We start from the raw sequence: 27,500 nt of genomic DNA, 5'->3' as shown, positions 1-27,500 counted from the left end.
GGTATACATAGCTGATGAAACACACTGATGTAGGAGCATATGTGCTCACCTATCAAATGATATCCATCGCTTGGTATTGTGTGACTGCCCATATTACTTCCAGGCAATTTGCAGAGCGTGTTTCTTTCGAGTAGTAAGGTGGTAAACTTGCCGAAGTATTAGCGTGCTGGACAAAATACATTCTTTTATTCGCATGTTCAAAAGCCACCGAGTTCGTCTGTACCTTCCTTCACTCGAAATCGATAAATTTAGGGAAATATAAAGTACTTTGTTCGACATTACGTTATCAGTTTTGTGACTTTGTTACCAGTGACTATATCCCATTAATAGATACACTCATAATTTATACACACGCAGGCACAGATACTCGCTCGCGAGCGTGTGTGTGACTGTGTACGTAAGCACATCATAATTGTATTGCCATTGAAACATGGCTGTCAAGTAGTCCAATCTCCTTTGCTATATGCACGTATCTGTCATTTCCCTAATGTCGTAAAACGTATCATTGTTGATTACCAACGCATTTATATCATGTATTTGATTTATATCCTCTCAGGAAATCCATCATACATGCTCATTTCGGGGAAAGAAAAAAATAATGTACAATTCTTTCTACAGGCTTACCACGCGTTGCAAACTAAAACTAAAACAGAACAGTAAAACACTACATCAAAGAAAATTTTGTAGAAAACTGTGTATATACACAACAGATTAATCTAAATATATTTGTTTCACCTTTGCCATTCTCTACTTCCATCCACACTTAAAGGGGAAAAATTATTTTGCTCTATCTGTAAGTATGTGGTATTATGAATATCAGTTTTGATTTTTATATTTCGCTATCTCTCCTGTTTTATAGAAATATTTTATTGTACATGCTTATTTCCTTTCTTCCTTACGCTTATTTTACATTAGAATTCTCCCCCTTTTAGTAATACAACCGCCATCTCTCTCTTTCTCCCTCTCGCTCTCTCTCTCTCTTCCTCTCTCTCTCTCTCTCCCTCTCTCTCTAAGTATCAAATTAGGCTCTAATATAGATGTACTTCTTTGATCATTCATGATTTTACTTTCTTTTGTCTAACTAAAAATGTCTATGTGAAAAGTACCCAATAAGCATAGACGTGGCTGTGTGGTAAGTGGCTGGCTTCTCAGCTACAGGGTTCTGGGTCCCGCGTAGACAATTGAGCAAGTATTCTCTACTTTGGTTTCAGGCTGACCACAGCCTTATGAGTGGATTTGGTAAACGGAAACGGTACGAAACGCGTCGTACATATGTATGTGCGTGTGTGTGCTTGTTTTTGTGTCGGTGATTGTCCCCACCCAACCTCTTGACAATCGGTTCTTGTATGCTTTCGTCGCCATAACTTAGCCGCTCTGCAAAAGAGACCAATAGAATAAGTGCTAGGCTTTAAAAATAAATAAATCTAAGAATCGGTGTTCCAGTGTGTCCACAGTCTAATAACTAAAACAAATAAAATGTAACAGACAAACAATTCTCAAATATTTCATTTACACAGGAACATTATGTGCACGTTAGACTCTCTCGAAAAAACAACTGATGATTACACTATTCAAATTACAGCATTAGAGGGGTTCAATATTTGAAAATATATTTTAGGTACGGTCACCTTATGTGTACCTTTAATAGTAGGTGACCTTTATCTGGTTTGAGCAATCGGCAAAAATGAAACATAAATATAACAACGGAGCACACGTTTTAGTTTCATTCGATTAAACGTTACATTTCAGAACTTTTGATTTTCTTCCCTCGTAATTTTGTATTTTGCTACAAAATTTTCATTCGAACTCATTTTCTCTTGGTTCCTCTTACTATAGACAATATGCTAAGATCTGAATTCTTACTGTCTTCTCTTTTTGTCTCTTCGTTGTTTCCTCAATTTATTTCCTCTGCGTACTTTTTCTTTTATTTCTCTTGTATTTCCCTTGATTAGAATAAAATGCAAATACGTTACTAAATTTCTGATTTGATTAATTTTTCCTTTTACTCTTCGACGTTTTAGTTCCTTTTCTATTCGAAAGTTGAATCGTTTTGTTAAAACTTTCTTATATTTCGATTACTGTTTTCTTTTTTACCTTAGATTTCGGTTAGTTCTTCTGTAATATCTCTTATTTGTTTCTTAACTATGTTTTATTTCTTTGTTAATTTCCAAAATTGTCCTTATTCTTTCTATTATTATCTATCACTTTTCTTTAGTCTTATTAAAATATATTCACACACATTCCCTTACCTCTTCTCCTCGCGAACGCTCTACTTCCCTTACTCTAACACGCTTCTCTTTTTTTCTTTGTCTCCCTTTCAATGGTTCTACTTCATCTGTGTTTGCCACTCACTCACTCGGTCTCTCACAATTTTTCTTTCTCTCTTCCTCTCTTACGATCGCTTGCTTGCATTTTCTTATATTTTTTTACTCAGTGTAATTTCGCACAAATACTCAGTCGCTCCTTTTTGCTTTACTATCTAGTGTAATTACATGCGACTTCCTATATGGTCCACATATTTCTTTTAGACTACTTATTCGTGTTTATTTCTTTAATCCTCTTTCCTTTCAGTAGATAAGCGAACAAACAAGAAAAGCAACGAAAACGACAAGAACAGACAAAACAAACAAAACATCCGCAAAAGAAAAGGACCTCCTTAATCCTTTCCTCAATAATGTTTATCGATAGGAGCAAAGTTCAAGTCCTGATTACATAGCGATGTCTGCAGAGAAAAAAAAAAAGATAATAAAAGGAAAACACACATAATAGGTAGGGCGATATAACAGAATCAGATTTTCAATCATTGAAATAGAACGCATGTTTCTATGTTGTCTCCAATCTCCAATTCGTTGCTTGTACTGTTTAAATCAACGATAGATCGATATTTGCAACTGTTCATACAATCACGTTAAATGAATGGTTGTAAACACCGAGCTATTATTGATGCAATATTAATGGATATTCTTATTTTTGTTTGAAGTATCACACAGAGGGGAAAAATCTCGGGAGCCGCTATGGAGCGAATTATCAGCCCATAACAGATGGATATATATGCGTGTCATATATATATATATATATATATATATATATATATATATATAATGTATATATATATGAATATTTACAAACACATATACATCTATGAATGCACACAACTGCCAACGCGAAATTATGTACATATATATGTACATGTATAAGCACGCGTTTGGTTTGAATATTTATATCCACACACATGCATATATATATATATATATATATATATATATATATATATATATATATATATATATATATGCGATCGTATATAGGTACATATAGATAGAAAGACAGATATGAGTACAATTATCTAGGTAGCCGCCTGAGCAAATTGAATTAGCGAGAACAACATCATCTTTATACAGAAATTTGTTACTTAAAGTAGTAGATTAAAACAACCAATATTGTCCTTGATGCAAAAATATTCTTCTTCCGCAGCTGAAGCATCTAGCCTCAAGGCTGAACTCCACAGTGTGGACAGGGAGCTAAATTATGTTATCAATCTCAAAACACATTGAACAGCATACTAGTCAAAGTAGAACTTGGACCGACATGGGTAGTCACTAAATCATTTAGCAGAACGAGATAGGTGACGACTTATTGTACAGTGTGCGTGTTAATATTATTGGCGAAAATCATAAGAAAACTTACTCTCCACACGAATTCACATCACCAAAATTGCAGACCACATGCGAAAATTGCATATGTATGTGTATATATATATATATATATATATATATATATATATATATATATATATATACGCAATAATAATAAATGATAAAATTAATTAATTGATAATTTTACCAAGTAATTCGGTATGTTAAAATAACTTTTGTCGTATAACCTTATACACAATTCTATTATTATAAGCATAATTATAATTACGGTTCAGCAAATTATTAATTATTAATTGATTAATTAATTTGACCCTTTATTTTTATTGAAGATATAATTCACTCCCTGGTAGTAAACTGCAGTTTTTGCGGGACTACTCGTAACACACGAACGTGATTGGGGAAGAATGCGAGTCCTCACTCGTCCGTATAAATTCGGAAGTGCTGTTTCTTGGATATTAGCTATTCGATATCGCTTGATCGAAAACGTATTCAATTATTAGTACTCTTAAATTCAAAATTGAAATACTACACTGAAGACGGAAATAAGTGATTAAAAATTAAATTTTACATCTCTTTAATCCAGAAACGCGTATGTAGTTGATCAAAGCCGGGTGGATTCGTTATTTTTTCTCTTTACCTACGTGAATAGAGAGCATTGCTGTCTGGAAGATGTCTTATGGTAGAGGGATAGTATTTAACTGCTATTTCTAAATTTCGGTATAAGGTGAAGCAATTTGCTTATAATTATGCTTATAATTATAGAATTTTGTATATATATGTAGTAACAGCCTTGAAATGTTTCTGCGAAATTCATAATGTCAGAGAACCAAAGCAGCATTGTATGCAGTGTGCTAATTAATACGATTAAACACAAAATATTAACACACACACACTAACATGCTCACACACACCTATATACATACATATATATATATATATATGTGTGTGTGTGTGTGTGTGTGTGTGTGTGTGTGTGTGTGTACCGTATATGCATATACATATATATGTGCGTGTATATATGTATGCGTGTGTATGTATGAATGGATGCACGTAAGTGTGTATATATGTACTGGTAAAGATGATAGTTGCAATAATAATAATGAGGAGAATTGTTGTTATAATGACAGTAGAGCAACACCAACAACAAAACGGCAATTATACTCGTATAATTACATTAACTATCAAAGTGCAAATATACATGATATTAAGCGCATGCACACATCCACACAAACTCATACATTAGCAACGTAGATGCACATCACACATTTGAAAACGGACGCATTTCTGTATTACAGTCTCCCTTTAGATGTGCCTATATGTCTGGTGTGTTTATTATATATGTACATACACATATATATGTACACAGTCACACACGCACCACACACACACACACACACACACACACACACACACACACACACACACACACACACACACACACACACACACACACACACACACACACATATATATGTATGTACCTTTATCTTACACATGTGTATATATATATGTGTGTATATATTTATGGATATATACATACACACACACATATATATATGTAAACATATAAATAAATGACACACACACACACACACACACACACACACACACACACACACACACACACACACACACATGTGTATAGATGTGTGTGTAAATATATAAGTGCGTATGCATACATACATATATCGATATATACATATAGGAAAGTGGAAGTGAGGTGAAGGCGAGGAGATAAATCAGTGAGCTGTCGTTAATTCCGATTGTCAGATGATAAACAGTAAGCAATTAAAAAAAAATCACTAATTGCATACAGAGTAATTTACTGTCCAATTCTGATAACATCTGTGGAATTGATGTAACACAGGAATATTTTTTCTAGTAGCTGGCCAAAATATGGTGGGCGGTAGATCGCTGAAAGATTGTGTACGTGAGATAGTGACTATTCTCAAGTCATATTGCAAAGTTGTTCGCAGTATTCGAGTGAAATGCAGATGGAAAGGAATGAAATACTTAGCAGTAAAAATAAGACAAATTCATGTGGTAAAATTAACGTGTCATTTTGTAACTAGGAAGTAAGTGATGTGACCTGCGTTGTGAAGAGTGCGTTGTTTGTTGCCTGCTTGCTTGCTTGATACTCTTGCTACATGAGGCTTGGGTTATTCTAAGTTAGAGGTCCCAGAGTCTTCGTTGTTTTAAGGACTAACCAGGTGCACATGATTTGGCCGTCTCTGCAACCTCGGTGATCTTGAGTTTCTGGAGACCCCACCCAACAGAATTACAGCTCGCCATCTAATGTGAGTCCTGCCATAGGGCCTCTTCCAATCCACAACTGCTGCATCGAATGAGAGTTAAGCTATGGTTGGATGATCTAACAGGAAATGGATAGTAAATGATAGATGAGAAAGTGATTAAAGTTGAATTACCTTATCAATAGGAAAAAGGTCGACTATTATATTTGTAGTGTGTGTGAACAATTTAATTGCTGTCTTTCATGTTTATTATAAAACGTGCTGAGTTGCCTTTCAGATATAATTAAATTGTCGTGGTAGGTGTATTTGATCTGTTTCTTGATTGCAGACTGGCTGCGTATTTTAAGCAGATGCAAAACTCGCGATCATTCATCAAAATATTTGCTTCGGGGGCAGTCTGAATATGAATATATCCATAAAAGATCAAATCGTCCTAGTAGGATATAAAAATCGTCTTCAGTCTGTTTGTTTGGCCATTAGTTATCTCAAAGATGCCAGAACATCAATTCATGTTGAAGCTTTGTCTTTTATTTACTTGCCGAGAGTCGAGCCTTCTTATCTTGCTATGGTTAATGTTAGCGCTAAACTGCTTAACTAGAGAAAAGGGCACAAATCTGAGACTAGTGGCGTTATCACCTACAATTGGTCAACATGTCGAATGTCGATATGAAGTCGAAATGCAATAATTGTGACTCACAATAGTCAACTGATAATTTAGTGGAAGTGGTTTTAATCCTAGGGTTCACTATAAAAAAAAAAAAGTTCTTTACGTACTGTTTTAAATCTGTCAAAATCATGCGTTCTTTTTATTACTGTTTTTTTTTTGCGAGATTTATTTTACAAAATGTGCTTTCATTTCTGAATTTCATGTAGATTTCTTGTTAGATGAAGAAAGGTCGCTGCACTCATCGATACAATGTTAGAATGTCATACGATAGCGATTAATGTTGAAAATTGTAACATAAAAATATGAAAGCTGTCGAATGAATGTAAAGTCTTGAAAACTGTATGAAAGCATTATATGTGTGTGTATGCATGTGTGCCTGCACGCGCGCGTACGTGTGTGCGTGGTTGGATTGTGTGTGTGTTCGTGTGTGTGTGTACGCATGTGTGTATACGTGTGTGTTTGTGTCTGTGTTTTGATAGGCGTGTTGGTGGGTGTTCGTGCATGCGTCTGCGTGCTCACTCACGTGTGTTTATCCCTGTACTAAAACATAATTTCTTAATCATCGCTAATCAGCGTGTGAATTCAAAGACTCCCAATGTATAAAAATGCAGATAAGATCGAACATTTGAAATCATATTTTGAAAAATGAAAACAAAAAATAAAATGATCGCGAGAAATGTTATATTACCATGTTTGTAAGGATATTGGAGAAAACTTTAACGCGCAAGAGAAAATGTCAAGGAAAATATGATTACAAACAGCAATAATTTATTAAACGCTGTATAAAAAAAAAAGCTCAGAAAATGATATTAGTGAAGTAGATAAAATGTGAAAATGCCATGAAATTTGCATAAATAAATTGGTGATATAGTAACTGACTTGTCAAATATTCTTAATTCTTTGACGAAATATCCCATTTTACTTTACAAATGAAAATTGATGACAAAGGTTTATTTGAAAGTCTTCCATTAACTTACCGTCTTTGAATTATGACAAATTATGCATGTCAAAAAATATTCGGAACACTTTTTTTCTTAAAGCTAAACACAATAAGAGCTAAACAAATGAGTCATTATACTCTGTGCTGATGACCTGTAAAAGACCGAGACGTGTATGTGGTCGACACGTGCTTTCAGTGCAGAACACTTCAACCTTATGAAAAAGAATTACCGAAAGAGATTATATTTTTAATTTCTTGAAGTAAAATGTTTGACTACCAATTCTCAAATGAGAGTGGAATCGTTTGCGCATTCCATGCGGGTTAATCTACGATTAGACAAAGTATGATTGAGTAGATTAGACTGCATTATGATTGTGTAAAGTAAAGAATAGAATGAATGTTAATTGTAGTTGTATTAAAAGTAGTAGTATTAGTGGTGGTGGTGGTGCTGCTGCTGCTGCTGCTGGTGCTGGTCGTAGTAGTAGTAGTGGTAGTAGTAGTGGTGGTGGTGGTAGTAGTAGTAGTGGTGGTGGTGGTGGTGGTAGTAGTAGTAGTAGTAGTAGCGGCAATAGTAATAGTAGTGGTGTTTGTGGTGGTGGTAGTAGTAGTAGAAGTAACTGAAGTATTTGCATAGCAGCAACAGTAAGCGCTAGTAGCAGTTGCATAGGCATTTATAATAATTTCCAATGTTGGCACAATGCCAGTAATTTCGCTGTAAAGTGGGATAAGTCAATTACATCGACCCCTCAGTGCTTGACTAGTACTTATTTTATCGACGCCGAAAGGATAAATGGCAAAGCCGACCTCGGCGGAAATTGAACTCAGAACGTAAAGGCGGGTGAAATACAGCTAAGCATTTTGCCAGACGTGGTAGCGAGTCTACTTGCTTACCGCATTAGTAATAGCAGTAAAGGCAGCAGATGCTAGAGCGGCGACACCAGTAGCATTAATCCTAGTAGCTGCAACACAAGCCACATAATGTACCAGTAGAAGTAGTAGTAGTAGTAGTAGTAGTAGTAGTAGTGGAGATCACGTATATGAACCGTCGTAAAGTAAGCGTTTAGGAGAAATTAAAAATATCAAATAAAGATTTAAACAGAGTAAAAGAAATCCAGGAAGAGCTGTCTCATATAAAGTAAAGAATTTGATGGCAGAAGAAATATGTGACACTAGGGAAGGTTGAACATACGCAATATTCTGATACATCTTTAGTGATGACAGGGGACTATCTACGTTTCTCTATATTCTGATTTCTATTTACTGCAATATTCATGCAAGGTTAGAGAAGTCGGTTGGAATATTGTAAATTATTGTAAAGTGATATGATGACAGAAAAAGCAAGTGGCAATAGCACAGGACCATGGATATTAAAGAAAAGCCGGAGTGAATTGAAGTAGTCAGAGAGATGTGAAAGCATGGATGTCACACGTTTCCAGCGCTAGCCATTTTAGGAATATATGTGTGGATATGTGGATATGTGTGGATATATATGTGTGGCTATGTGTATATATGTGTGGATATATATGTGTGGATATATATATGTATATATATATATATATATATATATATATATATATATATACATACATACACATACCTACCAGTATGTATATATATGTGTGTATGTGTATATACATGTATATGTGTCAATAAAGAGCGAGAAGGAACTTGGAATAGAAGAATAGACACAGAAAGACATGGTCAACGGAATACTATTGAATATCATAACAGAAGAGAATATATGAACAAGAATAAAGGAACTGGTTGGTATTATGATGTTAAGGTGTAACCACTGGAAGTGTGTTATTGTACGACTTCGCAAAAATAGGTTATTGTAGATAAGAGGGAATCACAATGGGAACCCACATTAGGTTTCTTGAAGTTTATTGTATTTTCAAAAGCAGTAAAGCACTGGAGATAAATGCCATTATTTTCTGAATATCTAGCTTCGAAAGAGCCGCAAGGTTGCAATCATCTATGTTCTTTAATCGTGACCTGTGCAATGCAGGTCTTAGATTTAGCCTGGAAAAGAATCAGTTTTAAGAGGTTGTATCTTGTACGATAACGGACAAAAATGTCTTCCTCACAGTCGGAAAATGATTGAATGTTTACGACTGCAAAATATACCGAGAATAAATTTGATGTAAATATATTCCACTGATTTGCAGTATTGTACACGGGATTCAGTTCAGAAATTCTTTCATTTCATTTGACGTAGACCTTCATACCGTTTAGCAGTTAAAGAATACAAGTCATCAAAGAGAAACTGGCACCAAAACTGATCCAAATTTCTCAAAGATATTTAGTTATAACAGTTAATGTGATAAACAAAGCGCTGCAGCAATTTTCTCGAGATTATCTCTGTGGTAGTGAACGGTTTAACTAATATCCAACTATTGCGTTACAAAGATATTCAGCAAGGAAATTCTGTGAAATTTACTCGAGTATAATTGGTCCATATACACTTTATTAATGAATTACGTATTTTATCTCTCAAGTGTCTACGCACCATTGATCCAATATTTAATCAGTTGTAGAGTCACGTTATACAGTCACAATGCTGGAGGTCTTCATAGTCTTAAATTTACTTTAAAAATCCTTCTCTCAAATCTCTGCAGTATCGCTTCTTCTCTCCGCCTAGCTGTCTCTCTCTCTGATTTTCTCACTCACTCAGTCACTCACACAACCCTCCCTCAACCACTCATTCACTCACTCACTCACTCAATCTTTCAAGTTTTATTTGCTGCTTACGAGTGTTCACTTTACAAGCGTTCTCCGAGAATGAATTAACTCATACATCAAGTCATTACTTCGTGGGTGGGAAGGTTGTTATTTGGCTCTGTGTGTGCTGAAAAGATCAGTCATGTTAGGCTGGAACAATGCGAGAATTTACATGGTAAACTATAGAACGAAAATATTATGAAATAAAAGCAAGTTATAATATCACCTTATTTTTGTCTTTTTTCGGTTATATGTAAGTATGTATATATATATATATATATATATATATATATATATATATATATATATATATATATATATGTAAGTATATATATATGTGGTCGCACCAGCTAATCCTGTCTCCTCTCATCACACACTACCAACTTTTGGATTCTACCTTCTTTCCTTCTGGATCTGGACTGTTTGATTCTGAACTTTATACCCTCCGGCTGCACCTCTCCTACCCACGGATTTACACTGGACCCATCCTCTGATTGGAAATCGCTTCAATATACCACGACGTCTAAAAAACTTTCGAACTTTTCCACTTTTGTAAACCTCCTTTATCATCCTTTTTTACCTTACTTTCCTTCACCTACCGTCTCTTCGTACTCTGGATGTTCCTAATCTGTCTTCTCTAATCTGCACCTATTACTTTGTATTCTTCTCCCTCCCTTTCTTTTCTCCTCTCCCTGTCACCCCATTTCTCCCTATTGTCCCATCTTCCTTTTTGCTTTGTTTTTTTCTCCCATCTCGCATATATTTTCTTCTCACAACCCCTTTTTCGTTTTTTCTCCTCATGCCTTTATTTTTTTTCCCCCACACCTGTTAAAAAAGTTTTTTTTCCAGTTTTTTTCCCCCCTTTTTTTTTTTTTTTTTTTTTTTTTTTTTTTTTCCTTTTTTCCTTTTTTCCACGTCCAATTTTCTCATCACGCTTGTTTTTTTTTTCCACCACACCTTTTGTAATTCTCCTTCCCACGTCTAATTTTCTTTTCTCTCTCGTTCCATCATGCCTGACTACAAATCTTTCCAACTCACTCTCCACAACCGCCTAAAACTATACCTCCGCACACTTCCCTCTCTATACTTTCAACCTACTATACGACTCTCCTTACTCATATTCAAGAAGACTCGTTTCTCTAGTCATATTACGTTTCTCAGTCGCTGCTTACATCACCGCCTCATCCCTAAGGGTTTCCGCCTCCATTTCCACCCCACTCTCCACTCCTCTACCACCATTCTACCCATACTCCGCACCACATCCTACCGCCTTATGCGGGCCACCATTCGCTCCAATCTCTCTAAAATCCACACTATCGACCGCCTTCTTCCTCCAGCCTTTTCCATATTTTTCTCCTCTCTGTCACCCTCCCATGCTCACAATACATTGCGCTTTATCATTCAACTTAATCATCTCTTTCATGCATTTCTTACCGACACTAAGCTCCGCAAACTTCACTCACTCCTCCATTCCTCTACACCCGATGCCACTACCCCAACCCCTCCACCACCCTTCTACCTCCCTGATGTGCATTCCCCACCCACACCCAACCACCCTGCCTCTCCCACACACACTCCACCCCCTCCCTCCCAGCCCTCCACCATACCGACCGCCCCTCCTAACCCTACTTCATCCCCTCCTACTTCTATTCCACCCACCCCTTCTCCACTTCAGCCTGTCGTTACCATTCCCCCAGATCTTCCTCTCTCTGAGGCGGAGCGCTCCGTCCTCAATAGGGGTCTGCGCTTCATCCCACTCACTCCATCCTGCAAGGAATTTCAAACCCGTGCTGATGTCCACAGCTTTGTGCGCCGCGTTAGGTTGGGTGCGCTTTTCCATAACACACCACCCGCACCCAACGAGGACTGCTTCACTGACCTGGGCCGACGACCATCCCAGTGGACGCCTGCTCCTGGCCAGTTCCAGGCAGTTGATCTTTTCGCGGGCGCCTGCCAACGCGCTGTGGGCCGGTTTAACTTTTCCAGGCGTCCATCTCGACTCAACATCTCCCCAGCCGAACTCTCGGCCCTTCGATCCCTCCGACGCCGCACGGACATCATCATAAAACCGGCTGATAAGGGTGGAGCCGTGGTAGTATGGCGCGCGGACCTCTACGAGGCCGAAGCTCTCCGTCAACTTCGAGATACCTCATTCTACCGCCCTCTGCCCTCCGACCCCACGCCCAGCTACCAACAGACTGTGTCCTCCACTATCCATGACCTCATCCTCTCCTCCCATCTCCCCGCCACCGCCTCCAACCTTATTGTTCGTACCTCACGCACCCCCACCATTTACTTCCTCCCCAAGATCCATAAACCGAACAACCCTGGCCGCCCCATCGTCTCCGCCTGCAACTGCCCCACCGAGCTTATCTCAAAATACCTAGACCGGGTCCTCGCCCCCCTAGTGGCTTCTCTCCCTTCCCACATTCATGACACTAACCACGCGCTTCGTCTATTCAACTCTTTCTCTTTCCCTCCCGGCCCTTCTAAGCTTCTCTTCACTCTAGACATCCAGAGCCTCTATACAGTGATCCCCCACGACGAGGGGCTGTGTGCCCTGAAGTTTTTTCTAGACCAACGCCCCAACCCACAACCCGACACCTCCACACTCATTCGTCTGGCCGAACTTGTCCTATCTCTCAACTGCTTCTCGTTCGCGGGAGATATCTACCAGCAAACCTCGGGAGTGGCCATGGGGACGAGAATGGGCCCCAACTACGCGAACCTCTTCGTTGGTTATGTTGAGGCCCAAATATTCTCCAGTTTCACTGGTCCCACTCCCGAACTATACGGTCGGTATATCGACGACTGTATCGGTGCCACCTCTCTCTCCCGCGAACATCTTGACTCGTTCCTCTCTTTCGTTCAATCTTTCCATCCTGCCCTCCACTTCTCCTGTACTGTCTCTGACACCTCTGTCCCCTTTCTCGACATTTCGGTCAGCATCCTCCACTCCGCCCTTAGCACCTCCATCCACTACAAACACACAGACTCACACTCCTATCTCAACTTCTCCTCCTCCCACCCTAGACACACAAAACTTTCCATCCCCTATTCCCAATTCCTCCGTCTACGCAGACTTTGTAGCGACAGCCATGACTTTGAGACTCAGTCTCAACTCATGGCTCACCACTTTAGCCTGCGTGGATATCCACCCACCACCATCCACACCGCCCTTGCCAGAGCACGTTCTGTGGACCGTGCATCTGCTCTCTCCCCCCGAACCCACCCTGCCGTTTCCCGCCTCCCTTTTCCCCTCACCTACCATCCCACCACCCTACCCCTCCAACGCTCCATTCTCCGAGCTTTTCGGCGCCTCCAGTCCGACCCCTCCACCTCCCACATCTTCCCTAATCGACCCCTCCCCTCCTTCAAACGAGCCCACAACCTACGGGACCTCTTGGTCCACAGCTTCTTCCCCAACCCAACCTCCCAACCTGGCTCTTTCCCCTGCTCCCGTCCACGCTGCCGCACTTGCCCTTACCTCTCCAACACCACCCTCCTCACCAGCACCCATCACCGACCCTATCGCATCACCGACTCCTTCACCTGCACGTCTACCAACATCATATATTGCCTCTCCTGCTCTCTCTGCCAATCCCTGTACATCGGACAAACGGGGCGGCGCCTGGCCGACCGATTCGCGGAACACCTCCGAGATATCAACGTCGGCAATGACACCCCGGTGTCACGCCACTTCCGTTCTGCCGGCCACTCCTTGCGGCAACACCTGTCGGTGTTTGGATTGTCCATGCACAGGGGCCATCCGGACTCCCGTTTGCGCCGTGAACAGGGATTAATCTTCTATCTTCGCTCCTTTGCGCCACATGGGCTCAACTCCCCTCCACTCTTCATCTAACCCCCTCCTCCTGTCTCTCTCCCCCACCCTCCCTCCTACCACCCATCTCTCCCCTCCCCCACCTCCTGCTCCGACTCCTACTTCTTTGTACCTCTCTTCATACTTCTCTCCACTCCCACTTCTCTTCACCCCTACTCTTTCTCTCCTCTCTCTTACTCTCTCTCACTCTCTTCTCTCGTACTTCCCCCCCTCTCCCGTACCCCCCCTCTCTCACTCTTACTCTCTACACTCTTACTCTCCTACTCTCTACACTCTTACTCTCTTACTCTCTCACCCTTACTCTCTACACTCTTACTCTCTTACTCTCTCACCCTTACTCTCTCACTCTCTTCCCCTCTCTCTCACTCTCTTTCTCTTCCTTTCTTCTTCCCCCCCATACCCCTCTTCCCTCTCTCTCACTCTCTTTCTCTTCCTCTCTTTCTCTTCCTCTCTTTCTCCCCCCATACCCACCTTCCACCTTCCCCCTCTCTCAATCCCCCTTCCCTCTCTTATACCCACCCTCTCTCCTCTCTTCCTCTCCCCTCCCATACCCATCTTCCCCCTCTCTTACATCCACCTTCCCCTTCTCCCTCCTCGTCAACACCCCTCATAAGCTCATCCCACCACACCCCAACACACTCCTACTCTACCTTCCCACTCCACCCCATCCAATTCCTTACACCCACCACCCACCCCTACCCACATACCCCACCCTACCCACATACCCCTACCTCTACCCCACACTCCACCCATGCCTTCCCCACCTCCCAACACCCTCACATCACACCACACCAATACCCTTGCATCACACCACGCACACCACACCAATACCCTCGCATCACACCACGCACACACTACAACTGACCAACTACTTTCTTCCTTTCTCCCTTCCCCCATTTTCACACTACATACGTCAAGATCACCAGCAGTCTACCTCCCACTCACAGCCCCTCGTTCCCGATCACCGTTTGTTATCTCCCCCTTTCTTAGCTCTCCTGAAATAAGAATTTCTCACTTCCGGTCAGTCATTGTTATGATCGGCCATTATTATGATTGACCGTTGACTGAACACTATTCAATTTTTTTTCTCCGTGTTTTTCTCCTTGTCTCCGTATTCTTTCTGTTGAAGAGCGTAGCTCGAAACGTCAAAGACTTTCCGTATTCCCGAGCGTCATACTAATATATACTTTTGTTATTTACACCACCTGTCCTCGTCTGTTGTTATTTTTTGTATATTCTCCCATATATATATATATATATATATATATATATATATCCGTATCGATCGGAGAATGCATGTCGTTGAACAGACATAATGCCTACATGTGTACAGATATGTGACTGATGTGATTGAAGTTGTCCTTTCTAAGTAAATCTGCATTGGGTATCAATTTTCTTTTCTACGAAAACATGCCGCCCTTTGCAATAATAACATCTTCTGCAACATATTTGGAAAGTAACTGTCTGATATAACATCTTTCGCAATTCGTTCATTAATCTCGACAAGGAATTTTATGGCATTTAATCTCGTGGACATGTATTTGGTATTCAAGAGGCAAAAATTTACATATTCGATGACAAGTAAATCAATATATTGATCTTGACTATTCATTATATCTTTCAGCTCCATTACATATCTACCAGTTTTCGTTTAATTATCAATCGCTATATTGATACGTTAATGGTTTATAATGGTCAATACTTTTTATCGTGTAACAATCTACAGTACATACAGACATGGATTTAATACATATAGCATACATGCATGCACAATCACAATTATATATATATATATATATATACATACATACATAGATGTACATGCATATACCCACTCACACATCTATATATATTTATATAGAGAGAGATACGTTTGTATTCAGCACAAAGCTAATATCAAATTACAAGTACTACCTTTTCCCAGGGGGGACTAAAAACAATAGAACCAAAGAAATTGGCTTAACGTAAGGATGATACCTAAAATTTAATGTCTCACACTATTTTTTTTTCATTTCAAAATGAACATCAACCAAATACATTCACTCTACGTGTTTTTGATTGTGTTCTTTTTTTAAAATTTATTTGCTATTTTATGATTGATTTACACACACACACACATGCACACAAACATACGCACACATACATACACAGAGTATTCCACCTACGAGGAATGGTTGCAGGATGCGTGGAAACCATCGTTGTGATCAATGAAGTTTGTATATTCCATTATCCGTCTCTCTCATGTGCTATAGGCATAGACATGGTGATGTGGTAAGAAACTTGCTCCCCAACCACGTGTTTCCGGGTTTACTCCCACTGCGTGGCAACTTAAACGGTTTTTTTTCTGCTATAGCCACGGGAAAACCAAAATCTTGTGAGTAGATTTTGTAGACGGAGACTAAAAGCTGATGTTTCGGAATTTGCAGATGTGGAAGAGAAGAAAACAACAATGGAGACGTTCAGAGGTATCACTTCACAAGAGTTCCAGTTTTACTTGGAAAATCTCGTAATTGCGAAAAGATTATTTGGTTCTAACATGATAGCAGAAACATTTAAATATCAATAAACCTAAACCAGTGTGTGAAATACATATAAAACAACATCAATATAAATATGGAAATAAAGCGGCTTATATAACCATTTCTCCATTTTCAAATAATCTATCGTCTGCTAATCTTTTAAATAATATAAAAGAAAGATGTTCTTAACGAAGACAATCACTTCTTACGCTGCCGCTTGCAACAGTTCATGTAAGCCAAGAAGCATTATATCTTCTAGTATAGAATCTGATTTCTTGAAGAATGTACTAATTAAAGAAACAAAATCACTGAGATTAATTATTTACAACGAGTAAGTATAACTAATTATACCTTTTTTTAATGAAATCACTACATTAAATGTGCTAAAACTCAGTTAACTCTTTCTGTAATTAAGCCAATTAACGGATAATTTGCGTTAATTGCATGGCATTTTCTAGCTACTGACAATTCTGTTAACAAATTTAAAATTAAGTTAATCCAATGTAAACATAGTGTCAGGCGACAAATTTGTCGATGTAATTTAATATTATTACTACATTATTTATTTTCATCATCTTTATTATCAATGATGGGGCACAGAATTTTCTTCAGGTCGGGTAGACTGTCCCCTTCAAAAGGTGACTGAATAAGCGTTGTTTAACGATGATGAACGAAGCACCATTGTTTCTGGGGTAATTTATTGAAACCCCCACAGTATCCCACACACACATGACTATGGTGCTCTCCCACAATTCTTGCACGTGATCAGAAATGCAGATATCATCAGCCACTACGGGACAGGCTGAACTGGTTTTGGTCAAGCAGATGACAAACAAATTTGTGCTATTTGTACTATTTGTGCTATTTGGTGTAGCACATCTTTTACACAACGATAAAACATGTACCTGATAACGCTTCCAATCAGTTAAAATCGGAAACCAGTTGTTATTGTTTTATTATTTTCACTATTAAGTCTGTTTCTATTTCTTGCCGTGTATCTTCCTGCCACCTAGGACATAGAAAGGCACTATATACATTGGTAGGCCATTAAAATAAACTCAACAGAATGTTTATTCACAAATTCATGTGATAGCGAAACAAGAGAGACGAAACAAATAAACCTTACAAATAATATCCTTGAAATACTGGGTCAAAATTTCTTTAAATATATACAACAAACCGTGAATGATGGAGAAAATTCGCCATGAGAATAGGAAATGGCCGTGCCCCATATACAATGCGTAAATCGGGTAATTTAATGCACGCTAAGAAAACAGATAACAACATAAATATAACGGTATTGTGTTATGCTATAAAAGGGAAGTAGCTAGAATAATAAACAGAAGAGAACATAAAGTTTCCAATCGTATAAAACGTATGTTAATGGGTAGAACATAAGTATTAAGATGGCGGACTGCCTGAAGAACAAATTTCATAAACAACCATGAATGTATGATGCATAAGCAATTAAATCAAATTATATTTTAATGACAAAAGGAAAGCTACAGTCCTCTAAACATGAAGTTAAGATTCAATAATAAATAAGGAGAAAATGGTTCCGAGAATTAATGTAAGTATATTTTATTCCGGAACGTAAGAGGATATTTTGTGCGAGTTAAATTTGAAAGAGGTGAACCCTAGAATAAAATGGCTCATAAGTAGATAATTGGTTTTATGAAAAACTTGTTTCAGGAGCTAGAAATAAAAATGCTTGGAAACATTTCATACAATACTTAACGGAATATTGCATGGAATTTCATCTCACAAATCTCTTAATTTATGTAGGATTCATAGTTGGATCATAAAATCTCTCTGTGAAAGTAGATATATCAGAGGAGGGGTGCAGTTCCATATGAGATATTATGGACAAAGAGGTGATAGCATGAACAAACAGTTGATATAATTAAGAAAATTCAGAGTTTCAGAAAAAATATCCTGCATTGCTAAATTGTGTGGTGGCTAAAGGGAAGCGCAAAATTTAATTTCATAACATTGATTGCGATACTAAATAAACTAAAATAATATGGAATACCAAATAGTTTTGAGTAAACCAGGGCTTGATTTCTGTAAATTTCATTTAATATTCATTTGAAACGTTGGCACAATGCCAGCAATTTCGGTGAGTTGGTAAGTTGATTACATGGACCCTAGTTTTTCGACAAGAGCTTATTTTATTGACCCCAGGAACAAAGAAAATCATAGTGGACCTGGGCGGCATTTGAACTCAGAATGTGGAGACTGATGAACTACTGCAAATACTTATGTCCAGCGTTTTAAGGATTTTACCAGCTCACCGCCTTCAAATTTGAATTAATATTGAATTCAAATTTTGGTACAATGCCAACAATTTCGCAGAGGGGTAAGTCGATTGCATCGAACCCAGTACTCAATTGGTAGTTATCTTATCGACCCCGAAACGTTGAAAGGTAAAGTTAACCTCGGCGGAATTCGAACTTAAAACACGAAGACGGACACAATACTGTTAACCATATCACTCGTCATGCTACCGATTTTGCCAGCTCGTCGTTTTAAAATTTGATTTTATATTACTAGGTGCCAAAGGCAGTATCCTTGGAAGGTTGTTAGGATGTCGGAGAAAATGCTTACTAGCATTTTTTCGTCCGTATTTTCTGAGTTCTACAGCCAACTTCATCACATTTGACTTTTTTCATTTCGGGCGCGATAAATGAAGAATCAGTGAAGTCCCAGAATTATGAAGTAAATTTTAGTAATAACCAAATATACAGAAAATCCTATAGTGCAAAGTCATAACACGAGAAAAATATGGACAGTTTACTCCACCCTATAAAAACAAAGGGTATATTTACATTTGAAGCAACGTTGAACAGAGCTCTGCTCGGTAGCACTTGACAACCAGACAACAAGTGACCTATTCATTGAAGTACACTGAATTGTTCGGAGAAAATTCCAAGAGTGCTGATGTTAAACACAAAATCGCTACTGAGATGTGTAGTACAGTTACACGGACATACTATTAAATAATTCATACGTGAAACTTTGGTCAATGTTAAAAAATAATGCAGCAAATTATTTTATTAAATAATAAGATAATTTAACATAAATAATATAATATATATAGTATTTCCGTCTACCAAATCTACTCACAGGGATTTGGTCGGCCCAAGGCTATACTAGAAGACGCTTGCCCACGGTGCCACGTAGTGGGACTGACACCGGAATTATGTGGTTGGTAAGCAAGCTACTTACCACACAGCCACTTCTGCGCCTATACACACACACACACACACACACACACACACACACACACACACACACACACACACACACACACACACACACACACACACACACACACACACACACACACACACACACACACACACACACACATATATATATTAATGTATGTGATGTATATATACGTGTGTGTCTGTGTGTTGACGGGCCGGTGTGACATAAAAAAGTTGGAAGATATTTCACACACCATACTATATGAATATATTGTGGTATCGTGATGCGGGTAAAAAGAAAAAAAAAAGTTTTTTTTAAAATATCAATTCTAACATAAGAAAAACATATGTCAGTTATTGGTTCCTGACAAATGAATAAACAAATATATCACATGAAAAAAATAAAAACAGTAAAAGGTGAAGAGAAATTCGATAATGTAAGAAACAATGGCATAAACAAATGGCTGAAAAAAATGACAGAATGACTGCAAAAATGAAAACTCGAATTATAATGTTGCTTTCAACTATAAACAAGTAACACACACACACACACACACGCACACGGACACAAAGACACACGCACACACACATATATAAATATATATATAATGTACATATACATAATATGCATACATATAAATGCATTATTTGTTTATATATATATATATATTATATCGATATATGATAAGTATATATATATATATATATATATATATATATATATCATATATCGATATAATATATATGTATAAACAAATAATGCATTTATATGTATGCATATTATGTATATGTACATTATATATATATATATATATATATATATATATATATATATTAAAATTAATATAGGATAGGAAAAATTATCGAAAATTATAATATATAAGGATGAGACACGTGTTATTCGGTCCCTAATTTATATGTTAATGTTTTGGCGTATCCGCTGACGAGAACTTCGCCTTTCAAATTATTTTATTTAATAATTAAAGTTCAAAACCTAAGGTCCGGCTGTAAAACAGGGTACATGTTTTTATTTTTCATTCCCTTCGAAATTGGTCTTAACTGTGGTTGGAGTTTTTGACTATTCTTTCTAGTATGTAAGGCAACCTCTTAAGGCTCGCCTCTTTTGTGCTTAAATGTATGTATATATATATATATATATATATATATATAATTAAAAGTGACGGAATAAAAGCGAAACAATATTATCTTTTGACACGTAATACTGAGCCAAACTTCGAACCTTGTGCCTAGAGTAGAAAGCAATACTGGACCAGTCTAAAAGATTGCTTCGGGTTTACATTAGGCAAAAAGTTGAAAATTTCTTTGGCCCATGGCCCTTCATGGACCCTGAGTAAGGCACGTGTAACATGAATTCGTTTGGGCACTTCTCGAGTTTTAGGTATTCACACACTATGGGGATCAGTTAATTATGATTTTATTCAGTATGTTCCCCTTTTAGATTCACACAGTTATTGCAGCCATCCTTCAATTTTTCTACGCCTTGCAAAAGAAGTCGGAGGCTTGGGCCCTATCTAGACCTAAAGTATATGGCTCACGATGTTAAGATCGTGACTCCGATACTCGGTGCGGTGTTAAGTGCTACAGGTTGATGACAAGAATGATTCGTATCTGTAATTGAAATGGGCCGATGCACTCATATTCTGTGACTCACTAAATGTCTCTGAGACTATGGTAAAGACAGGCGTGTTTGTTGAGTGCTCAGCTACCGGAAAATCATTTACACGAGCAGGCTGTTTGTTTGATCGCATTAACTGAAGCACTCGTCATCAAAACCTACAGAATGTTGGTTATACATGAGTGTGTTTACATGTATGTGTATGCGTGTGTTTTAGTATATATATATATATATATATATATATATATATATATATATACATACACACACATACACACATACATATACAATTTCCTTCACAAATTTCCACTACTTCCACTCCAGATCATCATAAAATATTTCAGTCACATATACCTCGTTTATATCTTTCAGCGCTAAATATTTCGATGAACAATTTCGATAATTACATATGGATACATGTATTGGACAATGTTTTATTTGATTATCTGAAGTACTCTTCCTGTCATTAATGAATCTATATAAAAGAAATTAAGTTACTATTAAAATTGCGAAGGAACCTTTTAGCTATTAATAAATTTTTAAAATAAATCAACGATTAATTTGTTTTTCTGTGCCTTTTCAATTAAATACGTTATAGTTTCCATTGTATAATACTTTAAATTTCTACTATTATTATTAGTTGGGTGCATATTTATTGCGGCTATTTTCAATAAATGTTATTCAACAGAATCAATAAGAACATGTAACAAAAACATTTTAAAATGATTATTCCGGAGCATGCTCACCATCTACTTCAATTACTGCTTCCCATTTGCTTGGAATACTAATTTAAATATGTTATATGTTGTTATTGTTTTTGTTGAATAAAATTTATTCAAAAAAAAAAAGAAGCTGCAATAATTATGCACCAACCTAATATGAATCATTAAGGAGATTTATAGAACGATGTTTCTAATAGATTTTGTAAACCACACACACCCTAATGTATTGAAATTTACTATTATTGCGGTTCAATTTATCGAAGTTCTTAAGGCTGAACGACGTCATTACTAAAATATAAAATTTATTGTCTGAAATTTTTTGAAAGATGTTTAAAAAGTCAAAACGGAGAATAAGATGTAAAATGTAAAGCTTAAGTTTCAAAGAGTAATTTAATATAAATGTTATACAAATAGTATCTAAAGACAAATTTTATTGAAATTTTTTTAATATATTTTCCCGTTAACGTTTCTAAAATGAATTTGACATGCAATATTTTTGGAAAATTATCAAGTATTCAAATAGAACTATTAATATACGGCTCTGCCATTTTTCGATTTAATTTTGGTAGTCTCTTTCTAGAAGCATCCTGGTCTGCCAGACAACCACCTGTGAAGCAGATAAACGATACTATTGAAATAACTATGGTAAAATAATCTTGACTTTAAAATTGTAAATAGGTTCTCTAGAAATTGTCTAGGTATTTCTCAAGTAAATATCGGTTTAAATGGTTGAAACAATATAGTTTATGTGTTGATCGTTTTAATATCTGAATAGAAAGCGTCATAATCATTCTTAAAGACGAACGTATAGAAAGGTTTTTGTATGTCTGTCACTATTTTCATTCTTATATATTTAACAGTGTATAGAAAAGAAGTATTTATAATCACTCGTTTATATATGGGAGAATATACAAATAATAACAACAGACGAGGACAGGTGGTGTAAATAACAAAAGTATATATTAGTATGACGCTCGGGAATACGGAAAGTCTTTGACGTTTGGAGCTACGCTCTTCAACAGAAAGAATACGGAGACAAGGAGAAAAACACGGAGAAAAAAAATTGAATAGTGTTCAGTCAACGGTCAATCATAATAATGGCCGATCATAACAATGGCTGACCGGAAGTTAGAAATTCTTATTTCAGGAGAGCTAAGAAAGGGGGAGCGTTTATATACATACATACGTACATATATATGAATTTATGTGTATGCATGTGTATATATATATATATATATATATATATATATATATGCACGTACGTATGTATTTATTTGTATGTGTGTGTTTGTTTTAAGCAAATTTTCAAATAAATGTATAGTATTAAATTGTAAATATATTCACTTGGGATGCTTGCATAATGGTACCGACGTTGGTTACGATGTAGCATTTTCAGCGGGGATAAAGCAATTTCACCGATCTGTGTTCCATTCAATGATCACGACAAATTCTCTGATGATAGTTTAGTAATTAATTTACGTTTCCAATTCAGTTAAAAATGCAGACGTCTTCAGAAAGGAAATTCATCCACGATGCCTATGCTATTTTTTGATTAGTAATTTCCTTAACTTCCAAAATAATAGGCAAATTTAAGAGTAGTGGCAAGCGCATGTATTTCGTCCGAAGCACTAATGCATCTACCTATCAACGAGCCGATAGTGTATTCATTACGAAATATGGAATCTAAAGCACAAATTTAAAGAAATGATATGACATTTGTAAAAGTATTTACATCGAAAAAATATTTCCTGCTTGCTTGCCTTTCTATATGATTTTAGTGGGATGATGTTAACACTGTTACCATTACAACTTACTATTGTCCAATGCAACATATATCAGCCAACATTGTCTGTCCTACACTCGTGTTTACAAATCATTACTGAAATAAGATCGATTTCCTCGCTCTCTGAAGGCCTCAACAAGTTTGGGCAAACCCTGATGGATCCGAGTTAGTTGTACGCTTTTTCAAATGTTTTACTTCCTTTTTTTGTCTTTGTCCTTGATGTCTGTATTGTATTTATTATAAAATTAGTATTATCTTTATTATGAAATCTGCTGTTAAGTGTTTTTATAAGTTACATCGCTAGGCCCACTGACAAAATGGAAGAGGCGTGGCTCCGGAGGATAACGAGGGAGATGCGATGAAACCTCCACTGACTCATGGGGCCCGCAGTTGCGGACAGCCCTCCTCGCCTTGAATGCAGTGAGCAAGGATGCGGATTACCGGCGGTCTCCACTGCCAAATGCTCGAGCATAAAACTGTCGAAGAGAGACTGATACTTATCCTGCTTTTCTGAGCAGCCGACAAATTTCTCTGCACACGCACACACGCACGCACGCACGCACGCACGCACACATAAACACAGATATGTATACACACTCACTATTATTTTAAGGATGAATTTGCTTGTGTAGTAATAAATATACTGTTGAAATTTAATTGAAATTCATTGTTTGAATTAATATTTAAATTTATATGAAGATTAAATTATAATCGATTCATGAACGAAAATGGTAGCAACTTAAGATTATTTATCGTGCTACTAATATATGAATTACATCTTGGGGAAAGGGGTATAATTAAAAAAACAATAGTCAAATTAACATACTCATTTTAATGGATTAAGTGAAACTACAGTAATGTTAGTGCAGGGACTATTATAAATCGAAACATACATTGTTGTGTGATAAAAAGTATAATGAAATGCTACCAAACAACTTGCCTTCAGATTAAGTTAGTTTGTTTCACTTTCGGCGATTATCAGGTCTTTACGCTTTGAACGGTACACGGAGAAATTAATTTTTTGTAAGTAAACACTTTCAAACTTCGGACACCGGTAGAATGTGTCATATAAAACATTTTTTACTCTTAGGATGAACCCCAAACCATGTTGTTGGTAAGCAAGCTATTAACCACACATGCACGACGTTTGCACCTGTGTATGTATGTATGTGTATATATATATATATATATATATATATATATATATATATATATGTTTGTGTGTGTCAGTGTGTGTCTATGTGTGTGTGTGTGTGTGTGTGTGTGTCAGTGTGTGTGTGTGTGTGTGTGTGTGTGTGTACGTGCTCGTGTGTGTATTACCCTCTATTTTGCCGACGATGTATATCCTTTACTAAAATCAATTCTTTTGAATCAAATGCAAATAGCAATATTGTTTAAAATCCTCTTTGAAGTATCGAATTTTAAAAAGTGTTTTCCGAATAAATTCAATTGAATTCATGTGAGAATAATCGTGGAAGCAAACCAGTTCTAAATCGCCTTTGGAAAATGCAAAAATAAACGTTAATGAAATTAATAAAAAAGGAAATTATATCTACAATATAATTCGTACGCAACATCTTGTAAGTAGATGAGTGCAGTGTAAAATTCAACATTTTATATAATAGGGTTATATGGAAACATTGTATCAGCGATATATCTTCTACAGATCTTATTCAGATATGACCTCAAAATGTTAGGGTAGTTGTATAATTTTCATAATGATAATGATACAAAATAAAATATAAATGATTCAGAATTAGCGTAGGTCCCAGATTCATGCGTAACACACACGTATGCTTCCTTTAGATGTAGTATTCATTAAGGTTCAATGGGATCCAATTATCTATGTACCTTTCTATACTTCAATATCTCAAATATTCCTCACAGGCCCCCATCGTTGGGATACTGAAAACAAAATCCTGAACTTAAATACAAAACAAGTCATGTATATATATATATATATATATATATATATATATATATATATATATATATAAATTTAGTAAATGTAGTAACACGCATATGTTAACTGAATACTTTTATTTCCAACATATCTATTAATCAATTTATTTTGTCCGAGTTAATTATTAACTAAGAGAAAATAAATATATATAATAATATATATATATATATATATGTGTGTGTGTGTGTGTGTGTGCATATAAATTTGTGAGTGTGTGCATCTGTGAGCATGAACGTATGTGCCTGTAAACGCATCTGTATGTACACGTGTATAAATATATATACATATATATATATATATATAACTATACATAGCAAACTTCTATACGTATGTACATATATATATTGTCTATCTATCTCTTTATCTCTCTTTTTCTCCCTCTGTATATAGATATGCATATGTGTGTGAATGTATATATAAAATATTATATATAGCTATTAATATATATATATATATATATATATATAGATAGATAGATAGATATTATAAGTAGTTATGGAATATTCTATTGAGAACGTAGTAGAGTAATGCTACTCCCCCACCTCCGATTTCACCCTGTGCTATCCAGCAGTAGTATCCTAACTACTGCCAGGTTTGCGTTTGGGTTTTTATTGTGTAAATAGAGAATTCGAGTCAACAAGAAAGAGTTTGACGTTGCGTACAAACAAGTGTAATGATTGGAAAGTATTGCTCAACCGTACTCCATCTTTCAATTATCTATTCACACATGACAGAATCTAAACGCAAACCTGAAAGTTTGTATGATACTAGTATTGGATAGCACAGGGGGAAATCTACGTTATTTGTAGAATATACACTAACAACTCCTTCAATTATCTATATAGGTACATATTTGAGTATATATGAATAAATACACACACACACACACACTAACACACACTAACACACACACGCGCACACACATTTTTGAGAAAAGAAAACGTCGAGATTGATATCTACACATCAATATACATATTAGAACATGATAGAATTATGAGCAATATCATGCTCAATTTCACCTACAATCGTTTCCTAACGTGTTTCTTTTTGCACTGATATACCGGGGAACTCGGATGCTGACATATCTTCAAGAGAACGTGTACCCTCCATTTAATTATATAGATATGGATATACATGTGTGTATATGCCTATACACACACACAGAGACACATGCACATACACACACAAACAAACACACTCGTACAACATAAGTTCCCGAAGGTATAATTTATGCGCATGTATTTGTACATCAAATAATGGATGCATCTCTGCACCACTATATCTGCATGGGAATAGTTTTGTGCGTAGGTGTAAGGCTATTAACACACCAGATGTGATAATTTTTCTAAAATAGAGATATGATTAGCACAGATACGCTGGTATGGATTTGCTGATGTTTGTTTGAATTTTCAAGCGATGCTTATAGTAAGACAATATAAGTAGAAAAAAGATGCGTACGGATAACTGGAGACAAGTAAACGATTATGGGATATAAACATGACTATTGTTATGTATTCAATTAATTATATATTAATATATTCATTAAGATTAAAGTAATGTGTTGCTACAGCATGGCGCAAAATGTGCC

General features: G+C 36.7%; 1 long non-coding RNA gene across 3 annotated transcripts in view; it reads left to right on the top strand.

Annotated features, from left to right (window-relative positions):
- The window catches only part of LOC149131488 (uncharacterized), an 83,002-nt gene extending 61,027 nt beyond the window's left edge, over nt 1-21,975 (top strand). Inside the window, exons 2-3 of one of the 3 annotated variants that reach the window (XR_016237742.1) lie at nt 2,572-2,769; nt 21,817-21,975. This is a non-coding gene — a long non-coding RNA (uncharacterized LOC149131488). Of the gene's footprint in view, nt 1-2,571; nt 2,770-3,474; nt 3,725-16,503; nt 16,922-21,816 lie in introns of those variants that run through there. The other 2 variants (XR_016237741.1, XR_016237743.1) reach the window with 2 other exon arrangements.
- Nucleotides 21,976-27,500: the final 5,525 nt, after the last annotated feature.

This window comes from Octopus bimaculoides, chromosome 21, assembly GCF_046866305.1.
Source record: "Octopus bimaculoides isolate indiv1 chromosome 21, ASM4686630v1, whole genome shotgun sequence".
Taxonomy (NCBI): domain Eukaryota; kingdom Metazoa; phylum Mollusca; class Cephalopoda; order Octopoda; family Octopodidae; genus Octopus; species Octopus bimaculoides.
This window is presented reverse-complemented; position numbering and strand designations above follow the sequence as displayed.